Here is a 27,529-nt window from a genome sequence, read left to right on the forward strand (position 1 = left end):
ATGAACTGGTGCTGAGGGAAGAGAAGGAAAGGAGGTATCATGAACCCCAACCTCGGGAGCCCCTGGTCTGATGGGAGAAATACAACCCTGCCCTGGGGAGTCTGATGGGGGAGACCAGGCACAGAAGCTGGGACAAAGAGCTGAGAGCAGAGAAGAGCGTGGAGCCGCGCAGAAGTGGGAGGAAGCCAGGGCACGAGCAGAACAAGCCAGGTGGGGTCAGATCGGGCAGGCTTCCCGGAGGCCCCTCTGCCCACACCCCTCCCCCCAGGCTCTGGAATCTCGGGGGTCAGGGCTGAGGGACAGCCCCGCCCCCTGCTCCCCTCGGGCTTAGGAATTCCACCAGCCAAGAGGGGGGGGCGGCTGCTTCGGCCTCAGTCCAAGTTGGCTCCCACTGGACAGGGAACTACAGCTCCTCCTCGGCGCCCCCCCTACCCAAGCCCCTGGGCTGGCCCCCGGCCCCCTCCCTCGCCCTCCCAGGCTGGCACGGTGTGTGCCAGGCGCTGGCAGAAAACAAACCCGCCGGGGTGGGTTTGCAGGGAGCGGGGTAACCTTGACACAGTTGCGGCAGTCGCTAATGGCAGACACACACTCCGCCTGTTCTGGGGGGACTGTTGCCGTTGCTAGGAAACCGGCAGCCGCGTGAATGGAAATGGGTCAGTAAACCTGGGGAGAGATAGTGTGACACTCGAACCACTGCAGCTGCTCCAGCCCACACCGAAATCCCTCCTCTTCAATATTTATCACTCCCGCCTGGGCCCTCGGCTCCTGCCAGGCCCTGCACCAGCCTGGCCCTCAGGCCCCCCGCAAGGCTCAAGAGAGATGGGGAAGAAAAGAGATGTGGGGGTTGCTTGTCCACTCCTTGGGTGGGGGGGAGCCCCAGGAGGGATGGAACTGGTTCTGGAGGAGATTGAACAGGAAACAGTCTAATCCCGTGGCAGGGAAGGGGTTAAAAGGTCAATTCACGCCTGTTCCTGATTTAGGCACCGTGGTAAAATTACTGTGAGTGTGAGCGGGTTGCGACTGCCTGCTTGCCTACCTGCGGAGGGACTGATTAAGACAGGAGACCTCTCTCCCAGTGTGTAAGACATGGAGGGGGAAGAGGCACCCAAAACGTGGCCAGGAATCCCTCACAGCCTGGCAATTCCCCCAATACAACCCAAGGCTTCCTAACAGCCAGAACTGATGCCGCTCGTACAATCTGAGGGTACCCCAAACGGACAAAAGACGCCTATTGCCTTACAATATCGTCCTGTACAGACACTCCCCGCAAACAGCCAGACACTTGCTGTTCAGAAAACCTTGACAACACCCCTGCACAGATACCCCACAATAGAATGTGACAACTGCATTTCAGAACAGTGCAGTTCAGCACAGCACCTATAAACAAGCCGACAAACCGAGGCACAAGCAAAACTGTGTTTGACTGTGTTGAACCTTCTGTAACTTCCCCATAAGGCTGGAGCCTCCCCACACAGCCTGCCCTAACCCAAAGTCTGGCTCTGCGGTTCATCTATGTTTTTTTCCTTCCTCCCTCCCATTGTCAGCCTCCTTGTCTTGCACACACACCAGTAAACTGCCCCTGTGTTTGCTCTTCTGGACACACCATCCCACAAGCTAGCTGCCTCATGCACCGCACCCCCCATTCCCTGGAGGCTGGCTGGTCACTGACACACACATTCCCTTCCCCTAGAAGCAAGCAGAGTGTCACAGCCCTGCCTGACACAAGCTCTTGTTCTTAGGCACAGGCCTCTCTACTGACAACAGGGACCCTGGGAATCAGCAGCACCACTTGGGTGATATGCCCCCTCCACCCATCACAATCACAGCCAGGATCCCTGGAGGGTGTGTCTTGGGAAGGGAGGCACTCCAGCTTTCTGGAGGAGGGGGTGGGGGATACCTCAACAGGAATCTCCCAGCTGACTCGGTTCTGTGTGCTCCTATCTCCTAGGATACATCAGTCAACACAGGCTCCGAGCCTGTCAGAGCTGGAAGGTGCCTTAGGGAGTCACTAATCCAGCCTCCTCTGCTATGCAGGAGGAAACCGAGGCCCAGAGAGGGGAAGTGCCCTGCCCAAAGTCACACAGCCCAACTGCTGCTTCCAGCCCCTTTCTCTTCTACAGTCTCTGAGGGCCCTCCATGATAACTGGGGGTGGGGGACAGTCAGCCTAGGAAGGTTTCTCTGAGGCAGAGCGAGATGGGACTGGATTAGCTAGGAGAGGGAGAGCCTGTAGTCCTAGAGAGTTTATGAGAACTGCCCAGCAGTGTATTCAGACACATGGGCACCTGGCAGCCCTGGAATCTGGGCCACATAAGCTTCCTCGAATTTGTACTTTGCCAAATTTATCTAGTAGACACTCACCCCCAACCCACTTCCCATCCCAGGGCCCCAGAGAGCTGCCTCCCCAAACCAAAGGTGAAGGGAGGCTGCTCTGTTCCCTATACCTGGCCTAGAATGTACATCTAGGGAATCCCTGCCTTTTATTATTATTATTATTATTATTACTTATTTATTATTATTATTTTTTGGCCGCGCCATGTGGCATGTGGGATCTTAGTTCCCTGACCAGGGATTGAACCCACGCCTCCTGCAGTGGAAGCGCGTGGAAGCATGATGTCTTAACCACTGGACTGCCAGGGAAGTCCCTGCCTTTTATTATTTAAATAGTTCTCTGCCAGGGAGCCTCTGGGATGCTGTGAAAGACGTTTTCTGCAAGGTAGTTTTAATTTCAACTCCATTTTGCCGAAAAGCAAAATGAGGCTCACAGAGGTGGTGTAGTTTGTTCAAGTTCACACAGACAACAAGTGGAGCCTTGAGTTCCTTCCAGTACACAAGGAAGGCCCATCCAACAGGAAACAGGGAGAACTGGGGGGAGGGTGGGATAGGAGGAGAGGGAAGGGTGGGAGTTGACACAGGCCCAGGCCCAACATCCTGGGCTGAAGGGGAGCCAATAAGCATTTGAATTTGAATCTGGGTATCTGGGTTCCACCCTCCACCCACTCTAGCAGAGGTGGAGTGAAAGGTCAGCAAGGAGATGGGAGGGAGAAGAAAGCAGAAGTCCACCAGCTTCTCAGCCTGCAAGGGCCATGCCCCAGGGAGCTGGGCCGGGGGCTGCCCCAACTTCCCGGCCCCAGAGCTGTCTGCCAGCCTCCAACCCCACCTCCACCTCCACCCCCCAACAGCAGAAGGAGCGCTGTGAGGAGACCCTGCCTCCTCCCTGGGCCTCAGTTTCTCCATCTGTACTAAGAGCTAGCCTAGCAGGAAGGATTTCTTAAGGGCCCTTCCAACTTTAACATAATGTGGCGAACAGTCCTACTTCTCAGTCTCCAGCACAAATGTACGTCTCTCCCCCAGACTGGAACTAGCTGAGAACAACCTTAGATATGTGTTTAATGAATAAATGAACACTCAACAGAACCAATGTCTTTCCATCTTTCCCAGCCCAACTGAGAGGCACTACTTACCTTGGAAGGCTGAATTTCTCAAGGTTGTTGGAAGGGAAGGGGGAGTCGAACACTTTGAAGGCTCTGAATGGGGCTGTCTTTATTTCCTGTCCTGACTGTATGCAGACACTATGGTGATTGCTTTAAATGTTCTTCAACTTCAAGGCCGTGGCCTACCTACTATCATCTAGCTTTTCAAAAGAGCAAAGGGACTAAGGAGTGAAGGGACTTGCTCAAGGTCACACAGCCAGTGAGTGGAGGAAAAGGTATTGGAACTGCACCTAACCCCTCTGCTTGTTTCACACGGTGAGGGTCTGCTGGGTTGGGGCAGGACATGAAGTTGAACAGGGACCACTGGCAAGGGGAGAGGGGGGTCCACCCCAGGAGGGGGAGGTGCCTGCTGAGTTGCCAAAAGGTTCATCAGTTTGCAGAGCACCAAATGGTACTGGAACTAGCAAAGTGGTGGGAAAGCATATCTTCCCCTCCCCCACAAAGGGCAGGGTAGACCTCTTTCCCTCCCGCAAGACACCGTGCCCAGAGTGAGCCCTAAGAGGTCACTTACCTACTCCCCTGGATCTCAGGGCTCCTGTAAAAGGAAGCCCCTCCCTCCCAGGAGCCCTTTTCTGGACTCCGGGACCTGCAAGGTGCAGAGCCGCCCCCAAAGAAAGCTGCCGCCGCCGTCGAGAAAACTGTCCAGGATTTTTCTGGCACATCCGACCACCACCAGGTCCACAGTTGCGGGAGATGGGGGTTGGGGGGTGGTTGCGAGACGGTGGCCTCAACACCCTCCTAGAACCCCTTAGGCGCCTCCAGCTTGAGCAGGAGGCTCTGGTCCGCAGGCCCAGCCGTTCTCGGGCCCGAACGGTCCGTCTCCGACTTTTCCCGCCGCCGCCTCTCGGGCTACCTGGCAGGCCTGCACAGCCCCCTGATCCCTGCCACCCCCGCCCCCTCCCAGATGAGGCCGCAGAGCTTCTGACTCCTGGAGGAGGTGACGGGCCGAGAGGGAAACCAGGCGGCTGGGGGAGGGGCGCTGCCTGCACCTGGCCCCTCTCCGCCGCCCTGGCCGGGAGGGGCGGGTCTGGACCCCCGCCAGACCCGAAAAGCGCAGCGGGGGATGGGGGTGTGTGTGCCGCCTGCCTCGCGTGCAGTCTGGGGGGCGGGTCTGGAGATCTCCCCCCAGTACCCTCGCCGCGGGGGCGCCCCCTAGGGTCGGGTTGCAAGGCGCCCCTTCCCGAGCCGCGCGCTCAGCCCGCTCCCCCGGCCGGCCGCGCTCTCCAGCTGCAGGAAATTCCAGAAGCTCTCCATCATCCCGGCGCAGCGCGCAGCCCGGGCTGCCAAGGCTCCCCGAAGGAGAGCCACATGCCGGCCGGCCGCGCGGCCCGCCCTCGCCCCCCCTTCCAACCCGGCTGGGCAGCCACGTCGGGCCGGGCGGGGGCCCGGCCGGCCGCCCCTTCCCGCGCCCCGGGCCCAGCGGAATGCGTGGCAGCCCCGGCTGGGGGCTATTTTGAGCGGGAGGGGAGCGGCCCAGCCTCGGTGTTTTTGGCTTTTTCCTGGCCCCCGGCCCGCCAGCCCGGGCCTTCGGCTGCCCGCGGAGTGCGGGGGGGGGGGGGGTGTCACGTGGCGGGGGGAAGGGGAGGGCCGCCGCGATCCGTCTGGGGCTCGGGCCCCGGCCCAGGCCCGGGAGGCGCCCGGCGGCGATCCGGACCTGCGCTCTCGGCCGAGGCCGAGCCGGAGCGGCAGGATTATTAATAGCGCGCCTGGCTCCGGCTACGGCTCCAGGGCGCCCGCTACCTGCACGCCCCTCCTCCGGTGAGCGCGGGCGGCCAGGGCACTCCCTCCCTAGCAGCGGACTCAGGCCTCACTGGATAGCGCCACTGGGCACCGGTAGCCAATCACCGGCCTCGACTTCCTTACCTGTAAATTGGGGGTGAGCTACCTGGCTTTATACGGTGGGTACCAAATAAAGGTTTTGCTTGCTGTGTGCCTCTCCTTGGCCAAAATGCCTTCTCTTTTGGGGGTCTCAGTTTTCCCGTTTATAAAATGAGGCAGTCCGAGAGGACTCTTAACAGGGGAAGAATCCCTCATATTCGAATAATGCATTTTCACTTACAACCCATTTGAGCTTATGGTCTGCCGAATGGCAAGAACCAACACTGGACACTTGCCCTGTATAATTAGCATGCATTAACTCACTTGATCATAAAGTTCCCATAAAGTAGGTAATGTTCCTTTTTTCCTCATTTTTGATGAGGAAACTGAGGCTCAGGAAGGTTAAGTGACCCGCCAAAGGTCACACAGTGGCAGAGGGCAGAATTAGCAAAACTCTGGCTCCAGAGTCTGAGTAAACCACTGAACTATAGTGCCCTGAGATGAGCAGGACAAACACTGCCCCCTTTTCACAGAAGAGTAAACTGAGGCTCAAAGTGATTTGCCCAAAGTTGCCTTTGGCCAGTTAGTGGCAGAGCTGAGCATCTAACACAGATCTTCCAACTCCTAGTCTAATGCCCTGCTGCAGTCCTCTGAATCTGTTCAGCTCCTGCCCTGGGGCAGCTACTGGGGCCCCTAGGATGGGATCTAGAAATGGGCACAAAGCTGTGTCCAGGGCCCTGGAGGATCACCCTCTGCTCCCAAGGGTCAGACCCAGACTCCTGGGCCCCCAGGGTTCACTAATCCACCAAATTCTAGGCTTAGCCCAGCCTCAGAGCCATGGGGGTGAGGACACCTGGGGGTAAGGAGAGATGGCATGCAGGGGTAACAGCCTGGGAGAGGGCCGGGAGTTGCTTCCTGTCCCCCCAACCCCTTAGCAAGGAAGCACAAAGGTTGGCAGGCCCCCCACTCCGCCCCGGAAACCTGGCAGTTTATTTCTGTCTCTGGGCCCCCTGTTTCCACAGAGTCAGTCCAGGAAGGCTGGCAGCAGCTAGCTTGGAGGGGTGGAGCTCCTGCTCCCTCAAGGGTCCAGCTGCTACCCCGCCCCACCCCCACCTGCCAGGCCAGACCACACTCCAGAGTCAGAGGTGACATTGGGATGAGGGAGGGAGGAGCTGGAGGCCAGTTGGTCAGGACTCCAGGGAAGGGATCCCACCACCACCACTACCACTACCACCTCCCAACCCAGGGCCTAGATGCTCTCCCAGGAAAAGCCAGTCTATACCCAGTTCAAGTCTGCTAAGAATATAACCTCTGGTGTGTCCAACTCTATTTACTCCAGATCATCCTGGCTCATGACTCCTCTGGACCCTGGTCCCAAAGAAAAGCCTGCTTCCAAACTGCCCAATGCTGGTAGAATATGCTGCTCAATGTGGTAGAAACTAGCTATTGGGCACTGGGAATGTGGCTAGTTGCAACTGGGATGTGCTGTAAATATAAAATATATGCCAGATTTTCAAGTCTAAATATGAAAAAAGAATATAAAATATCTCAATGATTTTTACAATGGCTATATGTTTAAATGACTATATTTTGGGTATATTGGGTTACATAAGATATATTATTAACACTAATTCATTTCTTTCTTTTTACTTTGTTTAATGTGCTACTAGAAAATTTAGATTGTATATGTGGCTCCTATTACATTTCCATTGGACACTGCTGTTCTAGATCATATGGTGTTCTGGCTTTGGACCAAGACTTTGCCTGCTCTAGATCAATATCTGTGTGGCTTTAGCTCACCCACTTCCCCATATCCAGACCACAGCCTTACGTGTGGGTCTAAATCTCACCATCCCACACCACCCCTCCCCAGCTATCTGTGAATCTGGCTCAGCCAGAGCTTATGGCTTAGTCTGCTTTAAACCACTCTCTAGAACATTTCTTGATCACCAATTCCCAATATCTAGATCCAGCAAGAGTGTGGCTCTAGATCACCCAGCCTGGCTTGCTTAGATCACTGTCTAGCAATATTTAAGATCTAGACATCTGCAGGAAGAATAAGGTTCTAGATCAGGGATTGGCAAACTATGGCCAGAGGGCCAAATCTAGCCTGCTGTCTGTTTTTATGATTCAAGTTTGATTGGACCAGAGCCATGCTCATTCTTTTTTTTTTTTTGATGTGGACCATTTTAAAAGTCTTTGTTGAATTTGTTACAATATTGCTTCTGTTTTATATTTTGGTTTTTTGGCTCCAAGGCACATGGGATCTCAGCTTCCCGACCAGGGATTGAACCTGCACCCCCTGCACTGGAAGGCAAAGTCTTAACCACTGGAGTGCCAGGGAAGTCCCCGCCATGCTCGTTCATTTTATGCACTGTCTATGAAGGCTTTCAAGGTGCAATGGCAGAGCTGAGTACTCATGACAGAGACCCAATGGTCTACAAAGCCTAAAATTTTTGCTATCGGACTACTTACAGAAAGTTTCCAACCCCTATTCTAGATGACCAACAAGTCCAACCCACCATAAATCTAGATTCCAGCCTGAGACTATGGCCCAGTCTAATCTCGATCACCTCCTCCTAGATGGTACTGCTGATCAGGATCTCAACCAGAACCTAACATGTACCCAATGCTGTTTGGGTTCCAGATCCCACTCTGATCTCAGGACACGGGCCCCAGTACTCTTCTCTGGGATGGAAAGGGTGTCCCCACTTCCAAACTCCCCTAGAGAGATCAAGGCCCACTGGCCCTTGTCAATGGCCTTGGGAAGGGGGAGGAAGGGTAGATTCCAGAGACAGCACTGGAGGCTGAGTCAAAGAGTCAGGGGTAAGCTCTTCCTGCCAAAGGGGCAGAACATAATCAAGCCAAGAAGACAGAGTAGCCCCACCCCTCCCCAGCAGGCTCCAGAGCAGGTCACTTAGCTGAGGGTCATGTGGGACAGATACCAATATCCTGGAAGCTACACAAGGCACCTCCAAACGGAATCTTCACCTCCAACCACCTTGTGCCTATCACCTCAGGACTGAGCTGGCTCCACTATCTGCCTTTCCCACAGTTTCTCTCTAGGTCTCTTTCTCCATGGCTTTCTTTGAAAATTCTCCCACATCTGCCCTCCTCCCTGCCATTTTTCCTTCCTCCATCCTGGAATCCTAGCCTTTAACCATAGCGGTTAAGATCTCAAGCTCTGGAGCTGACACACCCAGGTTTTGATTCCAGCTCTGACTTAGGGCAAGTCACTCTACCTCTCTAGACCTCCTCAGTTTCCTCAACTCTTAACAGAACAATAATAATGGTACCTACCTCATAGGGTTGTTGAGCGGACTGAACAGGATTACGATGTATAGCACTTTGCCCATAATAAGCACCTGGCCCATAATAAGCATGTAACGCTAGCTGCTGTTTTTACTATTACTGATGATCTAGCTTGGTTCTATGAATGGACTTTGACAAGTCTGTAAACCTCACACAATTTTAACCAAAATGTATTTTAGTATTTTTCTGAAGAGAAGGCTCATCATCTTCTCAAAATGGATCCTTAGCCCAAAGAGTTAAAAAAAAGCAGGGGGAAGCCTTTAGTTCAATCCAAATGGGGAAACAGGCACAGAGGGGAAAGGACTACTAGCCTAAGGTTCCTCAGAAAATGCGAGGTAGGGAGTTCCCTGGTGGTCCAGTGGTTAGGACTCGGTGCTTTCACTGCCGTGGGCCCAGATTCAACCCCTGGTCGGGGAACTAAGATCCCACAAGCCGCGAGGTGCGCCCAAGGGGAAAAAAAAAAAAAAAAAAAGAAAGAAAGAAAAAAGAAAATTCGAGGCAGACCCAAGGGTAGCACCCAGGAGTACTGTCTCCTGGGCCCCACTCTTTCCACTAGTCCAAGCTGTCTCTCTGATCCGACCTCCTCATCATTTCTTGCCTGGTCAACTATGGTAGCCCCCCGGCAGGCTCCCCACTTCCAAATGCCTCCCCTAAATCTGCTCTACCTAGTGCTAGATTCATCTTCCTCAAATCTCATTCTCATGACACCGTGTCCCTGCTCCAAAAACTTTAATAGCTCCCCACTGCTGACAACAACATCAAGGCCGAGGTCTTTACCCTGATATTCAAGAGCCTGCACAGCCAGCTCTGGCTCCACCAACCTCCTCACTGTTCCCTCTTGTCTGGTCAGTCCTCTCCTCAACCCCCTCCAATATTCTCCATACCACCCACACACTCACTCAGTTCTGGACAGATTCTGCCCCTTTGCTCAATCATGCAGTGTCTCAGGCCCAGCCTGCTGCCCCTGCTCTGCCCTCAGGGTTGCCCCTGGGTCCAGCCACTTTGAACCCACTCTGATCAGGCCACACTGAGGTATGCTGACCTGAGCTCTGGCTCCAGGAAGTAGGCCTCTGCCCCTGCTCTCCAGCTCAGCTCTATCCCGAGACACGGACCCACCTTAGCCACTTTCTATATCCTCTCCAATTAGCCTCTCTCTCCTTCTCTCCAGACTTTCAGGAACAACACTCCTCTTGTCACAGGGAGTCACAGGGAGTCAGCCAGTATAGCCTGTCCTCAAGAGTCATGACTCCAAGGTCAGAATCTTCTCTTTGAGCCTCAACGTCCTTATCTATAAAATGGGGACAGAAATACCTACACCTTGAGTGATTCTAATGAAGGATAAATGCCTCCTAAACTGGAAGGTGCTTTTTCTACTAAAACCTGTCATACAAATAATGCTATAATACAGCTATACAATAATTCTATACAATAGCTTCCATTTATAAGTTTACTTGAAATTGCAACCACCCTGTAACCTTGGCACTCCCCAAGCCCTTTCCATGTTTCATTTTTCTCCTTGGCATTTATCAGCATCTAACAAACCATATATTTTACTGATTTTTGTGTTAACGGTTTCACCCTCTAAATGTAAGCTCTTTGAGGGCAGGGATTTTTATCTACTTTGTTTTCTGCTATGTGACCTAAAAAAGTGCCTGACACCAAGTGTGCACTTGGTAGTTGAAGAATGAATGAATGAATCAAGCGCTTACTACGTGCCCGGCACTGCACTCCGCACTCCTCACAGATGGTTTCATCTTAGGAGAGAGGTGCTTTCATTACCCCTCATTTTGAAAATGAGACATCAAGTGCCTTGCCCTGATCACACGGTAGGAAGCAGCCTGACTAGAATGTGACTCTAGAACCTGCCCTCTTGTTCACTGTGCTCTATTTCCTGTCCAGATGGGAAGTTATTTCTATTCCTACATTAGCTAGGCCTCTTGAATCTGTCATCCTCCCCACCTCCCTGGGGCTGTCTCTCTCTCTATGCCCCTGAGGCCACCAGCCCTCCCAACCCTCATTCTGACCTCCCTCAGCCATTTCCTCCCACTTCTCAGCCCTACACCAGGCTGCTCACTCACCTCAGGGCCTTTGTGGACGCTGTGCGCTCTGCCTGGAATGCACCGGCTCCCCATGTCTTTCAACTCTGCCTGTTTCTCAAGATCCACCTCTTCTGGGAAGCCTGGCCTCCAGTCTTCACTCGCTCCCTTCCCTGAGCTCATGCCTTGTTGTTTACTGCTGGGAAAACCCACTGGGGGAGCATATGCTGACTTGGTCCATTCCTCACTGTTTGCCGAGTTTGGAGGCTTTGTCCACCTCTGTCCCTCTCCTGGCCAGGTCTCTCCCTCCTTCCTCTGCTGGATCACTGCCCCCACCCCATGCCATCTCTTAATCAGGTTTAAAACTCTGTAATCAAGAGCCTGGCTTTTGGGTCTCTCAAAACCCAGCTCCACCCCCTACTAGCTGTGTTCCTTTGGGCAGGTCACTACACCTCTCTCGACCTGTTTGCTACCTGCAAAAGGGGGATGACGTGAGCACCTCATAAGCCTCATAAGCTAACGTGCCGAGAACATGGTAAGCACTCACTAAATATCAGCCTGTGATCAGAATGTCGTTCATCCCCGTTTAGGCAAAGACCCTGAAAAGCCTCAGCCTACTCTTTTTCTCCTCCCTGAACAGTCCCCTGCCTCCTGAAAATGACTGATGACGATAATAAGATCGCTAACATGTACTGACTATTTATTATCTGCAGTGAGTAGAAATATGTCTGGCACCCAGCAGGTGCTCAATATTGCTTATTTAATAAATGAATTAACTAGTTTAATCCTCACAACACCCAATGGTGGTGGTGGGGGTGCACTATTATTATACCCATTTTACAGACAAGGAAATCAAGGCCAGAGAGGGTAAGCGACTCGTCATGGTTGGGATTTAAACCCAAGCAGTCTGACTCCAAAGCCGAGACCCTCATTGGCCTCCTCATCCTCACTATTCCCATTCTGATCTGCTCCAATGCCATCTAGATGGATGCTCACTGGGCCCCTGCTCCAGAGCTCAAACCCTTCACATTTTATCTCATTTGAGCCTCACAAAATCCTATGGAGTCAGAGCCATCATTATTTCCTCTTGAGAGGTGAGGAAACTGAGGCTGAGAGAGGAGTCAAACGGCCACAAAGGATTCCAAGCCCAAACTCTTTCAACGGCATCGGGTTTTGTGCTGTTTCTCTCCCGTCTTACACAACTGTTGATAACTGTTCACACACACCTGCCTTGTTTTTCCAGTCAGTCAGAAGGCAAGCTCTCTGAGGGCTCAGTCTGAGGCAATGCTTCTGTCAACACTTCTGTGTCCCCGACCCCCTACCATGGCCAGAACTGTGGCCACGGGCCGTGCTCTAAAGGCTTCCTAACTGCTGATCTGCGCCTCCCAGCCAGGCACACCCTGACACTCTGCCAGCTTCCTTCACAAAGCAGGTCTAGATTTGTGGGCTCTGTCTGCCCTATCAAACTTGGGTTTGGTGAGGGTGGGGCTGGAGCTCCCCTTCAACCAAGGCTAGAGGCTCCCCAAAGATGCAGTACGTCCTGGGAATTCAGGGCCATATCTCCCACTTAGAGCATTAAGGGGGCAGGATGGTATGGTGGCTCAGAACTAGGACTCTGGATCCCTGTGTTCCAAGTTCAAAGGCTTCTCCACCAGGTACTGGCTGTGTGACCTTGGACAAGTTATCAATACTTAACCTTTCTAAGCCTCAGTTTTCTGATACGTAAAATAAAGACGATAATAAGAGGACTACCATGATGATTAAATGAATATCTATTTATAAAGTTAGAAGAGTATCTGGGACGTGGTAAATGCTATGTGTTTGTTAAATAAATAAAAGTAGAGTTCCACCTAGCCATGGAAGGGTCCCCCTGGTAAGGTACAGTGCAAGTGACAAAGCAAACCCTAGTTCCAAACAGACAACTGAAGGCACCGAGGGAAATGGAAACAGGTGGCAGAGACCTCACATCTTGGGAAGCCCCTTGTGGCAAGGACCCACTCCTCTCCTCTCCCCACATCCTCGAAAGCCAGAGGACCCCATCTCCTGGCCCCATCAGTCTTCTGACCTAATCCCCCTACCCTAAGCCCCAAGCCACTTCCCCACCCTTCCCTCCAACTGTTAACTCCTTCTATGCAGCCAGATAGATTATAGCCAGAATCCAGACCCTGCTTTCTTTAGTTGCTGTGTGACCTTGGACAAGTCACTTAGCCTCTCTGAACCTCACTTCCTCCTCTCTACAGGGGATAATCCTCCCCTGGAGGTCTGTCCTAGAGATTAACTAATAACTGAAATCACGCCCATGGATGTGCTCACAGGTGTTTGAACATGCTAGTGTCCCATAGGCCTGACCACACCGATGGGCGTGCGGTTTGGGCACTGAGGTGGGGAAGGGAGCTGCCATTTAAAACTGACCCCCACTTTATAAGTTTTCCCAACAGCTCTTAAGCACCACTTCGGTCGGAAGCCAAGCTCCCTGTCCTTTAATCCACCACCTATGACATTAAAATACAGTTTCTGGGGGGGGACAGGCAGGGGCCTCATGTTGGCCTCTCTTCACCAAGTTACTGCATCTGAGGCCCTGAGGCAGGCCTGAGGGGAGAAGAGGAAGAAGTAGGAGGGGCTACTAGTGAGGGGGGAGGAGAGGGCCCCTTTGGAGGAGAACCAGAGAGTGGAGAAGACCCTTGGATTGAGGGGCAAAGGGGAAGAGGGTCAGGCCCCCAAGGCCGTCCCGTGCCCCCACTGCTAACTCGGCAATCACCTGGCCTGGCCTTCCACCCTTCTGAAAAGGAAGAGGAGCCAGCGGCAGCAAGTTACAATAGACCATTACCCGCCATTAATTAATTAAAATAAACAGCAAATTAAATACAGCAAAATTAAAATAGCACAGGAAATTAATTCTCTGCCAGCCCCACCTCACAGGTGAGATGCTTAAAGAGCCCTTTGCAGCCAGGATCCCGGGCAGCTGGGGTGTCACCAGGACTTGCCTTAGACCACAACTCCTGGCAACACCAAATATAAATGAACCCAGTTACCCATGGGCGTTTACCTGGCTCTGCCACCCTGAGATTGGCCTCCTGGCTCCTTAACCCCAGGGGACTCTAAGCCCTGGGCCACATTCTTGAACCCAAGCCCTGCTCCTCTGTCAGTGGGCAGGAATAGTCCTGATACCCCCTGGACCAGGCACTGGGCACATGGCCTATATCTGCCACCACACGGGTCAGGGCAAGAGGGAAGACGGACCTTGGCATTCTATTCTGGTTTCCCTCTGAGGCTTGGAGTCAGATCCTGGCAAAGACCCCTTCCTTCTGTGTGGAGCTCCTGGCCCCTCATTTGCAGCGCCCAAAACCTGCCTCTGGGGAACCCCTCATTTTGCTCCTTTCTTTGGCTGAGAGTGCTCAGGAAGGAAGCACTGCTGAGACCCAGAATCCCAGGCCAGAAGATGCCCAACAAAGTAGGCTAGACCAACCCCAGGACATGATACTGGAATTCCCTCCTAAACAAGACTAAACTCATCACACAGATGGGGAAACTGAGGTCGAAGAGGGCAAGGCATTTTGTTCACCGTCACCCAATGGCTAACTGGCGGAGCCTGGAGCAGTCTCTAATGGACACATTCCATGTCACCACCAATAAATGGGATTTCTAGAGTGCAGCTCAGCCCGTGCTGACCCCCGCTCTTAGCCTGGCCACCAAGGTCTCGCCTCCATAATCCCATCCCACGGCACCCCCTTCCTGTGTCCCACACAACAGCCGGATTAGACTCCTTGCCCTCAGGCTGTCATTCACAGGGCTCCTTCTCCCCAAAGCTCCTTCTCCCACCTCTGCCTGCCCAAGTTCAACCAGCCTCTTTAGGGTCCGGCTCAATGCCAGCTCCTTCGTGAGCCACCCACAGCCCTCATGCTCCTCTAACCTTCCGAGGTGCTTTGCCTCCACCCTCACACCCCGCGCTCTGTTGTCCTCGTGAGCTGTGGTTACGGTGTGTGAGCTTCCCGAAGCCGCACACCACCTCCCCTCTGGGCCCAGCACCTGGCACAGTACTCAGCACTCAGTAGGTGCTCTGTAAAATCTCCTCCTCATCTGATGCCCTGCCATGTCCTACCGATAACTGACAATAATGGCTACTGTTTATCGAGCATATACCATAAGCCCGGCTCCGGTACTGTCTCCCATCCTCATGTGATGGACCCAGGTCACAGAGGTTGTGTGACTTTCCTGAGGTCACAGCTCTGGAACTGGAACCCCACTGGTTCTTGTGCCTAAATGAGTCTCCTTTCCTTCCCACTCACCTCTTCTAGGTCAGACCACCATCATTTCCTCACCCTGTCCTGTCACTAAAGACTTCCCATGACTCCTTGTGGCCCACTAGACAAAATCTAAACCCCTGAGCATGGCATCTAAACTCTGTGACATCTGGCTTCTTCCCTCTTTGCAGCTTCTCCTCTAGTCTCTGAGCGTCACCTCAGTTTCCAGCCTGCTGTACCTTGATTTACTTGTAGGCTCTGCATATGCTTTTCCCTCTGTCTAGAACACCCTTCCCCTACTTTTCCTCCTGTGAACTCCTACACATCTCTCAACATCCAAGATCAAGGGTTACCTTCCATTCTAGTCAGATGAGACAAGCAACAAACAAATTGGCGACAAAATTGAGAGCTCTACGAGGGAAGGACCTCTGTCACCATAGTGTCCCCAACGCTTAACCCATAATCAGTGCTCAGTCAACATTTGTTGAATAGATGAATACTCTATATATTCTTGTTGACTAAACGGAGAAATGGCAAAAGAATACAAGGCCACAGTATGCAGGGCTGGAGGTGGAAGGGAAGAGACTGAGGCCAGGAAGGCCAAGGACGTGGTGGAGTACAGTGACAAGTACTTCAGGGGCTGCTCTGCAGCAGAGCCACGCTCTTGGCAGAGGGAGTGTTTGTGAGAGACAGAGGAAGGAAAGTGATGGTGTGAGGGAGGCTCTGAAAGTATGTGTGTGTGTGCACGCACGCGCGCATGTGAGAAGGCGGTGGGGATGTATGCGGGGGAGTGTGCGTGTGTGTGTGTGTGTGTGTGTGCTGCATTTGTGAATCAGTCTGTGAGAGCGGCGCTGAGGAAGCATGTGAGGGAGCGCGTGTACGTGGCTTGTGGGTCTGTGGCGGAGAGCCCGTGCGTTATATCCGTGCATGCGGGTCTGCGTGAGAAGGCGAGGGTGTGGGCCACGAAGGCTGTGCCGGAGGCTGTGCGTGTCTGCAGGGCGAGGGGGTGGGGACAGTGATTGAGAAAGACAACGGGGGGGGGGGGGGGGGGGGGGACACCTGAGGGGGGTGTGAGGGAGAAGCCGTAAGTGTGCGGGCGTGGAGGGTGTCGTGAGCACGTGCAGGAGGAGACGGTGTGCCCGTGAGTGTGCACACGCGGAGGGTAAGGTAGGATGTCGGGGCGCTGCTGAGGGTGTGGCTGCCATGGCCTCGGCCACGGGCTGGGAGCCAGAGGTGGGGGCTGGCCCTGGGCCCAGGGTGGGGGGCTCTGACCGAGCAGAAGTTTCCTCAGAGCTCTCCCTGGAGCCACCGGCGCCAGATCACCACGTCCCCAGGCAGAGAGGTCGAGCAGGAGGCCCAGATGTGTGTGCGCCTCACATTTTGTCCACAGCGAAACCTCTGGGCATTTATTTGTCTTTGTCTGTGTCCGGGTGTGCACGCCTGTGCTTGTGTGCGTGCTGCCGGCTGTGTGTCTGTGCCTGTCTTTGTCTCCGTATGTATCTGAGCCTTTGTCTCAGTGTGTGTGGCGGTTGGTCTAGGCTTGTCCACAAGACTGTGTCTGGAGTTGTGTGTGTCTACGTGTATCTGTGCCTGTGGGGCACCGGGAGTCCTTGATCTGTGCATGTCTAAGTAGGGCTGCGAGCATCCCCCTGGACCGTCTGCTTGTATCTCTGTCTGTGTGGCCTTAGTGTGAGTGGGAGAACATTGTGCTTTGGAGACTGTGGGTCTAGATCTCGGTGTATCTTTAAGTGTGAGTGTGTGCTTGTGTATCTGCATGTGACAGTCTGCCATGCGTTGTAGTATGGAAATGCTTATGTGTGTCTGTGGAAGGTGCATTTGTGAGACCAAGGATCTCCGTGTGTCTCTGTGCCTCTGTGTGTGTATGTGTGTGCTGGGTGTGAGGGGTTTGTCACAGACTGGTGAGCAAGTTAATCTCAGACTCCGTGACACGTGGAACAAAATCACGCTCCCATAATGGGATCATTCGTCTTCCTGTCCAAGGAGAGAACCAACTCTTCACCCTCCGCCCTGGGGGAGCCAGTGGGGCCAGGGCCAGGCTTAGGCCCCTATGCAGGCCCCCCTGTGGCCTCAGCACCCTACCCCCACCTCTCCTCTGCCACACCAGGCCCGTTCTGCCTCCAGAGTGCCCCAGTGCCCACTGCTGGCTGGGCTAGGCTCCAGGACATGTGACGGAGCCTTAGAGGCCTGTCCTGGGCCCCCCAGCCCCACCCACTGCTGAGGAGGGCCCTGCCCCAGATGGGAGGGCGGGTGCAGGAAGGAATCTTTGGGCCCCTCCTCCTCCCGGAGGGGAGGGATGAGCTGCAGGCCCGGCCGGGATTTTCCATCTCTCAGCAACAAGATTCCTGGTGAGCAGGCTGCGAGGCTTGGCAGGGTGCCTACCGGAGACCCGCCCTCACCCGCCAGGACGCCTGGGTCCCCAGGGCCGGGCAGCAGCGGGTTCCCTGGGGAGCTAGGAGGGCCCCAGAACTTCAGGCTACAGCTGCCTGGGACTATGGGAAAGCCAGACCCTTCCAGCCTCCCACCCCCAACCACAGCCGGCTCCTCAGCCCCCCAGGCAAACCGCCACCCTTCTTCTGGCCTCTCCCCAGCCTCAGCCTTTGCTTCAGAAAGCCATCGAAGACCAGCCACCCAGCACCACCCACTCCCTACCTGAGCCTCAGCACACACCCAGCCTGAGTTCAAGACCTCACCTCTGGGTTTGAGGGCTCTCAAGGCCAGGACTGTGCTGCTTATCTCAGAATGGGGCTTCTGAGGACAGGGCCATGTGTCCCGCAGCTGTGAAATCCCTCTTGGTCTTAGCACTCCTTCCTGACTGAGCGGTCAGGCACCAGGAGAGGATTTCAAACCCAAGGCTGGGGAAACTGAGGCAATGAAGCTCTCTGCCCTGCCTACCGTTATGAATCAGAGGCCAAATCCAGTAGTCTAGACACACAAGTTCTTAATTCTGTCCAGCGGCAGTGGCTGCAACTCGTTCTTCCCCATAGGGGGTGCAATTTGGGGGGGGCATCAGTTGGAGGGAGAGGGGAATGGGCAGGTGGACCCCCCTCAACCCTCAGTCTTGGAGCAGCCGGAGAGCAGGTTTGGTAAGAGATTAAGGTCGAGGAGAAGAGAATCGAGACGCTCCAAGATTTATGAGCCTAATTCTTCTCCCTTAAATTCCCCTCCAAGCCCCCCAGCCCTAGCCTGGTCCCTCCAGGGTCATGCTGTGGCCCCAGGCCAATGTCAAGGCCTTAACCCATCCATCAGCTGTTGCCAGGGAGTTTCCACCCCAATGGGTCCCAAAGGGAGGAGCTCAACTGACACTAGGGGCCCAGACTGACGGGGAAGGGGCATGGCCCTAAAGAGGCAGCCAACAGCCCCCTGCACCCTCCCAGGATGTAGGGGCTCACAACCTCCAGGGAAGAAGCTAGGCTGGTGGGTGGGGTCCAGGAGGAGGTGACCTCCCAGCTCTGGCACCACTCCCAGCCCCGCCCTTCCAACAGGCCAGGAGACCTGGGATCCCATGGGGCCCTACAGCTCACAGGGTGTGTGACCTTGGGCCGTTGCTGCTCCTCTCCAGGCCTCAGCCTCCCCACCACACAATGCAGGAAGTGGTTAGGATACCCCAGGCGTCCCCCCTTCAGCTCCGCTCCTTCAGCGCTAAGCCCTGCCCTCTCTCCAGTCCAGGGGTGTCACCTAGAATCTGGGCCAGATGGGGTGAGGCTTTGGCAGGTAACTGGAGGAGTCCCTGAAGCCACCCAAGTCAGAGCTGAGGAGCGTATGGTGCTCACTCCTCCACCGCACATCCATTTTCCAGAAGAATGAAACTGAGGCCCTGAGAGAAGGTCGGGGTCTGCACCAAGACCTGAGTTTTACTGGTGGGATGGTTAAGAGCACGGGCTCTGGGGACAGAGAGACTTAAGATTAAAATGTCAGCTGCAACAGAAACTTGTTATGTGAAGTCCCTTGCCTTCTCAGCCTCAGATTCCTCACCTATAAAATGGGCAATAGTGCCTTCCTCCTACGACTGCTGAGTTGAAATAAGAAAACGCATGAAAAGGGCTCGGCCAGCGTAGCAAACGCTTGGACAACGGTAGCTATCATGACTGTGGGTAGTATTAACACAAAGCCAAGTGGCCGGGGGGCGGGGGAAGGGTAGGTGGGGTCCCGACCTGGCTCATCCTCTAGACCAGGAGGGCCAGCCAAATTCCTCGAAGCCCCCCAGCTGTCTCCCCTCTTCGTTAAAGGCCTCTCATTAGTGAGCCTGGGCACCTGCCCCTCCACACGTAATAAGCCTCATTAGTATCTTAGCCCCAAGCTCTGAGCCCAGAGTCTGTGCATGTGCACACACATGAGGGTGGGGGGCTGCGACAGGCCACCAGCCAGGAGACAGCATCCCCGCCAACCACACCCCCTGCCTGTCATCAGCAGGGCCCGTCACCACCCAGCTTGTCACCTGCCTGCCTCGCACCCGCACCACCTGTCACCCACCCAGCTCGTCACCCACCCAGCCCATCACCTGCACCACCTGTCACCCACCCAGCTCGTCACCCACCCAGCCCATCACCTGCACCACCTGTCACCCACCCAGCCTGTCACCAGAGCTGCCTGACAGGCCTCTGGGTGGGGGACAGGAGATGGGGAGGAGAAGACCACAGGGGTGTGGAGCTGGGGGGCCCAGAGACCCTGTAGGACCCCCACTTCAGCTCGGCATCCTGCAGCATCGCCATGGCAACGTCTCAGCCGCAACCACTTTCCCAAACATCCCCCGCCCCCCCACCCCCCCACCCCCCCCAGGCCCTGCTCTTAGCTGAGCTGAGGCTGAGAAGAGCCTTGAGTGACAGCAGAACGGGACAGGAAGGAGGTGCTCATCAGCTGGCTGGCCTTGGCCATCCCTGCCCTCTCTGGACTTGGTTACTCCATCTGCAAAATGGAGGGGCTGGAACTGGGGAGGTCCCTGTACAGCAGGTCATCCCTTCCCAGCCTGGATTTGCTGAGCCAGTGGCCAGTTAACCTGTGAAGGCTGGCGGGGGCTGGGTACAAAAGGCCAGGGGGTTCTGGGTTCTTCCACACTCCTTTGCCCTGGCCCAGCTCACACAGGCTGGGCCTCTGGCCCAAGCTCACATAGCAAAAGAAGAGGAGCAGGCTGGAAGGGAGAGGGGCTCTGCCACAGGACTGCCAGCTGGAGATGATGCCACAGTGGGTGACCCAAGGCTGAGTTGGCCCCCACCTCCAAGCTGCATTATTTATAAAACCCAGAGCTCCTAGCCGAGCAACAGCTGCGGTGCCGCCCCTCCAGGGGGCACAGGCAGTGGTGGAAGGGTGGTGCCTCCCCGGGGGAGCCCCCTGGGGTCCCGGGCTCCCTCCACAGCTGGCCGGGGCAGGGGCTGAGGTGGGAAAGGGGCGGCCGCGCCATCCTTCCCCTCCCAGCCCCCTCTCCTCTCCTCTCCTCCAGGCAGGCGGCGATAGGATTACTTCTGCATGACTGCCCGCTCCACAGGGTTCCAGAGACCCTCCTGCCTGCAGCAATCTTTAAAATTCCTGTAGCCCGGCCTCACTCCCTTTCTCCCCACAGTGAATGCTCCAGCTCCTACCGCAGTGTGCCCGAGGCCGCCACCACCACCAGCGAGCTGGCCGGGGGCCCAGGTCCCCCGAGCCACAGGCAAAGGTAGACCCATCCTCGGGGTGTCCCTCAGAACCCTCTGAGGCCCAGGCCCTGGCCCATCCCCTCCGGCCCCTGCTGCCCGTCCAGCCCCACAGGGCAAGGCTCAAGCTGGGGTCGGGCCTGCCAGCTGCGCCAAGGAGGACCAGCACATACGTGCAAACACATCTGGTGGGTCTTGGCGTGCCTGGCCACATCCTCTGCTGCCAAAATCTGGATGCCCCCACCTCTGCTCTAACCGCCCCCTCCCTAACCTCACTAATCCTTGCTACCCCTGGGGTGGGCAGACAGCTGGGCCAGGCCAGCGCCTGTGGCTCCCCAGGGCACAGGAAGCAGGCAGGAGATCGATCCACTGAATTTTTTAAGGCTCTAATGGAGCCTGCCTCCCCAGACTTGGGGCCTGGGACACAGGCGATCTCTCAGGGACCCCTCCCTCAGCATTGCAGTTGCTTCCTCTTTCAGGTCTAGGGGGTCAGGGCACCTTTCTAGGAGCCTTCCCCCCAGCAAGAGAAGAGACACAAGGGGCCCCTGGGAAAGAGATGGGATTGGGGGGCTGTGAGCAATACCCAGAGGCCCCCCCCAGTCTCCCCAGCCCTAATGCAGGCAGAAGCAGCTCAGCCTCTAAATCACTCCCCTCATGCTGCCCTCTGAGGCGGATTCTGTGCATCTGTAATTAGGGGGTGGAACAGATGGTGGAGATTCCGTTTAAAATCATGCATCTAGTAAAGTAACCTTCACTGTCGGAACTGACTCCCAGGGAGACCAAGCCCCAAGCCCGGATGGGGGGGGGGTGGGGTGGGAGGGGAAGCATGTCAAGCCAGCACCTTCTGCATCTTTTTTCCTGAAGCTCCAGGCCCAATGTCCCCCTCAGGTGAGCCCAAGAAGAGGGGGATTTGGCAAGCACCTGAGAAAGCACAGGCTGGGGGTAAATCCCCCTGTCCAGGCCCCCCCCTCACCCCTACACGCCAGAGTCAGGGCAGGGCTGGGTACTCAGAGTTCTTGGCTGACACACCAGGACGACCAGGTGCCAAGAGCCCCCAAAGAGGCCCCAAACCCCCAAAAGCCCAGGCCAGGGTGCCCAGAGCACAGGGTCTTGGGTGGGGCAGCTTTGAACCAGATGTACAGCCTCACTGTCCAGGAATGAAAGGCCTGGGGCAATGAGGGGGGGTGGAGATGCCTCCCCAGGCAGAGGAGGCTCTGGGAAGTGGGGGAGGACCAGGCAGCCGAGAACGAGAGAGAGCACAGAAGAGTGGGCCAGTGTGTCTGCAAGGCTGAGGCTATGGGTGTGGGGGGGGTTTGGGGGAGGGAGGCTATGGGGGGGGTTTGGGGGAGGGAGGCTGGGGAGAACAAGGTGGGATGGGGGAGCGGTGATGGAGAGCGCTGAGAACGGAGGCTGTGCTGGAACGTGTGATGGTGGGAGTGCGGGCTGCAGGGTGAGGTGTGGGCGCAGGGCAGAGCTGCTCTGAGGGGTGACTGGGCTGGGGCTGTGTGTGTTTGCGTATGAGTGCGGGACTGGTGTTTGGAGAGGGGTGGGGGCTGTCCCTGGGCCCTTGGATGGCTGAGGAAAGTACTGGAGCTGGAGCTTGCTGGGGAACGCACAGAGAACTGCTTGTTTGCGGAGGTGCTGGGATCTGGGGTTTGTGTGTGCGTGTGCGTGTGCGGGGTGCGCATGCACGTGCACGGCCTGGCAAGTATGAGAGGCTGAGGGGACATTACTGTTCAAAGATGCACTATGTCTGTGTGTTTGAGGTAAATGGTGTGGCTGCAGGGGTGTCCCCCTCTGAGTGGGTGTCGAGGCGGTGTGTGTACGTGTATGTCGCGGGGAGAGTTTGGAAGGGTGTAGGGGGCTGTATCGGTGTGTCTGGGGACGTGCTGAGCTGCAGCGGAGGGAAACGCTGGGGCTGTCGGGAGAGTCTGTGGGTGTCTGGTTAGGTGCTGGGGCTCAGAGAGCCTGAGTGTGTGGAAGGTATCAGGGCTACAGTAGGGTCCTGGGTGTATCTGGGGAGGTGCTGGGGTTGGAGGAGGAGATGATCTGTTTGAGGATGTGGTAGAAGCCTTGTGTGTGTGTTGGGGTGTCTGGGGGTATATTGGGGGTCATAAACATCTGGGTTTTGGTTAAGTACTAGGGCTGTAATATGTGTTTGGGTGGGTAGGCATGTGGTGGTTGTGCGTTTGGGGGCGTGCTGGGGCTGTGTGTTTAGGGGTGCTGGAGCTGTCAGTGGGGAAGCAGTTGTGTATTTAGGAGGTGCGAGGGGCTGGAGTTGGGCCCCTGTGCCCAGACAGGTGATGGGGCTGCGGCGTGAGGGCAGGTGCCCCTCTGAGGAGGTGAAGGGCAGAGTCCAGGCCTTTGCTCAGGGGCCCACCTGGGGGCTGCCCGCTAGAACCCCTCTGCTGGGGGTGCCCGCCCACCCCCAGACCCCACGTCCGGGTGTCGAGACAGGCAGTCCATCTGGCTCTTCCTGCGCCCAGGCCGGAGGAGCAGAGCCGCCTCCTCGCTCCCTGGGGGGCGGCAGCGGATCCCAGCCCACCCATCTGCCTTCAGATGGTGGAGGCAGGAGCCTCCACAAAGCTGCCTGGAGGGCATCCCTGTGTTTGAAGAGGCACGGGCTGGGGGGTGGGGGGAACTGCACAGCAAACGGTCCTCACGGAGGCTCCTTTGAAAACCACTGACGCCAGGAGAGACGAAGAGGGAGGACAGGGGCGGGTATGTCTGTCCTTGTGTGTCTGTGTGGGTCAGCGCCCAACTGTGTGCCTTGGAGCCCCTTCTCATGTGTTCATGCCGGTGGCCTCTGTTCAAGCAGCATCCTTGCCTTGGAAAACCGCCCTCCAACCCAGGCTACGAGCTCACAGCCTCACACAGGCAGCTACCCCCTCATCCATGCACCCTGCCTACACTACACTCACATGCAAACACCCCCCACACCTTCGCATCTGCAGAATACTGCACCCTGGTACACATGTCCCTCAGTCCCAGGGTCCTAGTCCTTCACATGTGTACGCCCATCACACACACCCGCTCACTGCAAAGCCAGGTACAGCCACATGCACCTGTCACATATACATGCCTCCACACAGACATACCCGACAAGTAGCTGTCACACCCACACCCACACACTCCACACACCTTGGGGAGTGGATCTCCCTGTCACACCCATATCCCACCTCATATGCACTCAGTCTCTCTCACACACATTGTAACAGACACTCACCATCCCTTATACCTGTACATACGTGCACATGTTTGCACATGTGCACACACACTCTCACCAGCTCTCAGCTCTTTCACACCAGCCCATTTCTCTGTGTCCAGGCCAGGCCCTGCAGGAGGGCTGCCACCGGCTGAAAGTGTCTCCTGCCTCCCTGCCCTGCCAGCTAGGTCAGAGTGGGGGGCATACCTCCCCACCCCACCATGACACCATGGCTCCCTGGGAACCCTGATCTTCCCCTCCAGAGGGAAAGAGTCCTCTCTCTGCTCTGGGGTGACTGCCACTGTTGTGTGAGAGTGTGACTGTGTATGTGTGTGTATCAACATGTTTTGAGAAGCCACGATGAGGCCTGTGTGTCACTGCCTGTATGGGTAAGAAAGCATAGGGACAGGTTCACCAGTTATGTTTGTGAGATTCAAGATGAGTGTGAGAGCAGAGACATGTATGCCACAAAATGTGTATTTGTGAGTGTGTGTGAGGCCAGGCCCCTGTGGACAGGTGTTGAGTGTGGGGGGGTGCACCTACACGAGGAGACACACAGTGAGTGTGAGTGGGGAGTGAGTGGGGAGTATTCTGAGATATTTTCTGAGACAAGAGATATGTACATTTGTGAGTAGGGGTCAGGGCTAGGAGAGGCACCCTCCGCAACTCCCTCCCCCTACAAAGAGATCAGGGGAGAGGGGTCTCTGGGATCTGGGGGGAGTGTGTGTGTGTGTGTGTGTGTGTGTGTGTGTGTGTGTGTCTTCCTCTCTCTCTTTCTCCCTGACCTCTTTAGCAGCTGGAAACTGAGCCGGGGGTGGAAGGAATGGAGACTTGGCTGGCCTGGGGGTTTGGGGAGGGAAGCAGGAGAAAACACCTTCCAGATTCTCATCAAATCCTTGTTTGTGGTTTGTAGCCTTCAGTCCCTCCTCTCTCTTTCTCTCGGTCTGGGTTTCCCCCTTTCTTTATCTCTTCCTGCCTCTCCCTCTCTCCCCCATATCTCTCCTTCTCCCATCTCAGTCACCTTGTCTCCCCCCTTGGATCTCCCTGTCTCCAAGTCTCTGTCTGTCTCTCTCTCCCCAGGCCCTTCCGTATTTCTGACTCCTGTCTCTGCCAGCACCTCTGTATGTCCGTCTCTCCCAGTCCTGGTCCATCTGTCCGTCTCTCTCCGTCTGCCTGTGCGTGGGTGTCTCTGTCCATCTGCTCCGCCACCCATCTGTCTGGTTGTCTGTGCTAGTCCTTCTAAGGGTGCCCACTCGCTCACCAAGACACCCTCCCCCAGGTCAGCAAAGGCCTCTCCTGGCTCAGGGGGCGGGGAGGGGGTGCAGAGCTGCAGCTTCTGGAAGCTTCAGTAGCAGCTGGGCTGAGCTGGGAGTTCGGGGCCAGCCAGCTGCAGAAGTGGCCCCTCCCCTGGGCTCCCAAGCCAAGGACCCCAGAGCAGAGAGAGGAGAAAGCAGGGCCTCACTGCAGCTGAGTCCGTGTGTGCGCGTAGGGGGAGGCAGGGGGCCTCACTTTGCCTTCGCTTCACCGTTCCCCCCCAAAGCCAGGCCCTGTAGCAGAGGAAGCTTCAGTGCCCACCTCCCTCATCCCCTCACCAATGGAAGAGACGCTGGGGATCCAGGAGGGAAGGGCTGGGGGATGCCAGGCCTTGGGCGAAGCCATAGCTTCCTGTCAGATGGGTGGGAGGGGGGCTCCTTCCCTCCTCCCTCCCAGGCAGTCCTTGGGGATCCCTCCAGTTCTGGTCCCAGCTCCAGACACGAGGGGCCGCATAGGCAGTTCTCACCAGCTCCCACAGGGCCATTCCTACCTCCCAGCTGCCCCAGAGCCTCTGACCCACAGGGATAAGGCGGAGGGGGGTGGATCACACGGATGTCTCCTCCCTCCCCAAATGGAGGTTGGCTCTGGACATCTGGAGTTCGTGGCCCTGTCTACGCCCCGGCCATCCTGAGAGGCCCCTGGCAGTCCACCTACCATTGCCAGCCCAGCACCACACACACACACTGCACCCCAGCACTCGTGGCCCACCATCGCCACTCCCTGGCCCAGCAACTCTGAGGGCTCAAGAGGAGCCCTACCGCGGAGACCTGCACCCTACGCTGACTGGTGGCAGCCTCCAGTAGGGCCCCCGGCACAAAGCCAGCAGCTGGAGGAGGTACCCCTCAACACTCCCCAGGAGGCTCTGTTCCTCCCTCTCAAAGAAGAGCTCACAGTCCAAATCCCACAATAGATGGGGAAACTGAGGAAGGGATGGGATGACACAGTCAGTCATTCGTCCTGAGACCCTGGGGTGGGATCAAAAATGAGGAATAGGGAATGAAAAGGACGCCGCAGGGGCAGAATCTGGCTCCTTCCTGACCTGCCACGGGCAAAGTCCATGTTGGCTGCACAGCCCTGCACAGCCCTGCCGCTGGGCCAGGGCCAGGGGCTGGCTCCCTCCCTCTAGAGCTCTCCTTGCCCCTGGCTGGGCCCCCTCCCTCTCCTCGCTTCTGAGCAGCCCTCCCTGCCCTCTCCCTCCCAGCCCTGGCTCTCTCATCCTCAGCTCTTGGAAGCCTGACTCACTGTTTCCCCTCCTCTCTCCCCTCCCTCCCTCTCTCTCCCGGCAGCGGCGCCTCCCCCTCCCCTGGGGGGGCTCTGGCCACAAGGGTGCCCGCCTGCTCCTCTCCCCAGGCTCTGGCCCCCTCCGCACCCAGGAGGCCCCCTGCAGCTGTTCCAGCTCTCTAACTACAGAGAGGTGGACGGAAAGAGCCTAGGTCCCAGGCAAGCAAGGGGAGGGGGCCCCCTCTAGACTGGATTTCCTCCTGTCAGACAAGGTGGGGGGGATCCAACCGGATGACACCCCTGGTGTCTCTAACGGTCCTAATGTTCCCCGCTTTTAAAAGCCCGGTGCCTCCTGACACAGAGCACCCACAACCTGTGGGGCGCTGTACCTGCCTCAGGCTCCGCCCCCAGGTCCAAAGAAGAGCTCAGCTCTGTTCCCAGACATTTGGGGAGTCGGGAGACGCTGCCCTGGGGCAGGAGCATTAGTCAAGTGACCCCTGGAATCCCCCTGTCTCCCCGTTCTCCCTCCTTCTGTGGGAGAGCTTCCTTCTCTCTCTCTGCCACCTGTCCTCCTCCCTCTTCCCAGAGACATTTGCTTGTCTCTCCTCCAGATACAATCCTAGCAGCATTCGATCTTGGGTGAGAGGCTCTCAGTGCCCGCGCATCTTGGGCTGTGGGGTGGGGAGTGGCACATGCCTAGGCCTTCTTGGTCCCCTGGATGCCATCTCCAGGGGCTGTGATCCTGGCTCTTCTCCTTGACCGTGTTCTCTCTCACCCCCTCATCACTGGCTTCTGTCACCATCTTTTCCTCTTTCCACCTCACGTGGGGCTGTCTGGGTCTCTTTCCTCCCCACCTCCCCCAGCTCTCTCCCTGGTGGGCCCATCTGCTGACATTAGCAACAATGTTACCCTTGCTCCCCCCCTTCAGTTCCCAGCTCCACCCCATCCTGGCTCCCCCCTCCCCGTCTCTGTCCCAAGAGACCCAGGGGACCTAGAGGCAGAGCTGGGCTCCATCCCATAATGGTGAGTCTGCTTGACCTCACTAATCACGCCAGAAGTGCCTGGGCATCTGGTATGAAGGCATGGCACCCTGTGGTCTTGGGTGGCTGGCCTGAGGCACAGAGCTCTGTATTCCACAAACCAAAAAAAAAAAAAAAAAAAGAAGTTGACTTGGGGTGGGGCAGAGCAGAGAAGAGGGGAAGTGAGGGGGATCAGGTTTGCCTGGAGGAAGCCCCTGTCCAATGG

The 27,529-nt window shown here is 56.3% G+C and overlaps 1 protein-coding gene across 6 annotated transcripts in view; it reads right to left on the minus strand.

Moving 5' to 3' along the window:
• AHDC1 (AT-hook DNA binding motif containing 1) overlaps window positions 1–27,529 on the minus strand; it is a 64,699-nt gene that overhangs the window by 33,478 nt on the left and 3,692 nt on the right. Inside the window, exon 1 of one of the 6 annotated variants that reach the window (XM_057547681.1) lies at window positions 4,004–4,341. The exons of the other annotated variants lie outside the window; for them this stretch is intronic. The gene's annotated coding sequence lies outside the window, so the exon portion shown is untranslated. Of the gene's footprint in view, window positions 1–4,003; window positions 4,342–27,529 lie in introns of those variants that run through there. 6 annotated transcript variants of the gene reach the window in all.

The sequence above is a fragment of the Balaenoptera acutorostrata genome, chromosome 1 (assembly GCF_949987535.1).
Source record: "Balaenoptera acutorostrata chromosome 1, mBalAcu1.1, whole genome shotgun sequence".
Taxonomy (NCBI): Eukaryota; Metazoa; Chordata; class Mammalia; order Artiodactyla; family Balaenopteridae; genus Balaenoptera; species Balaenoptera acutorostrata.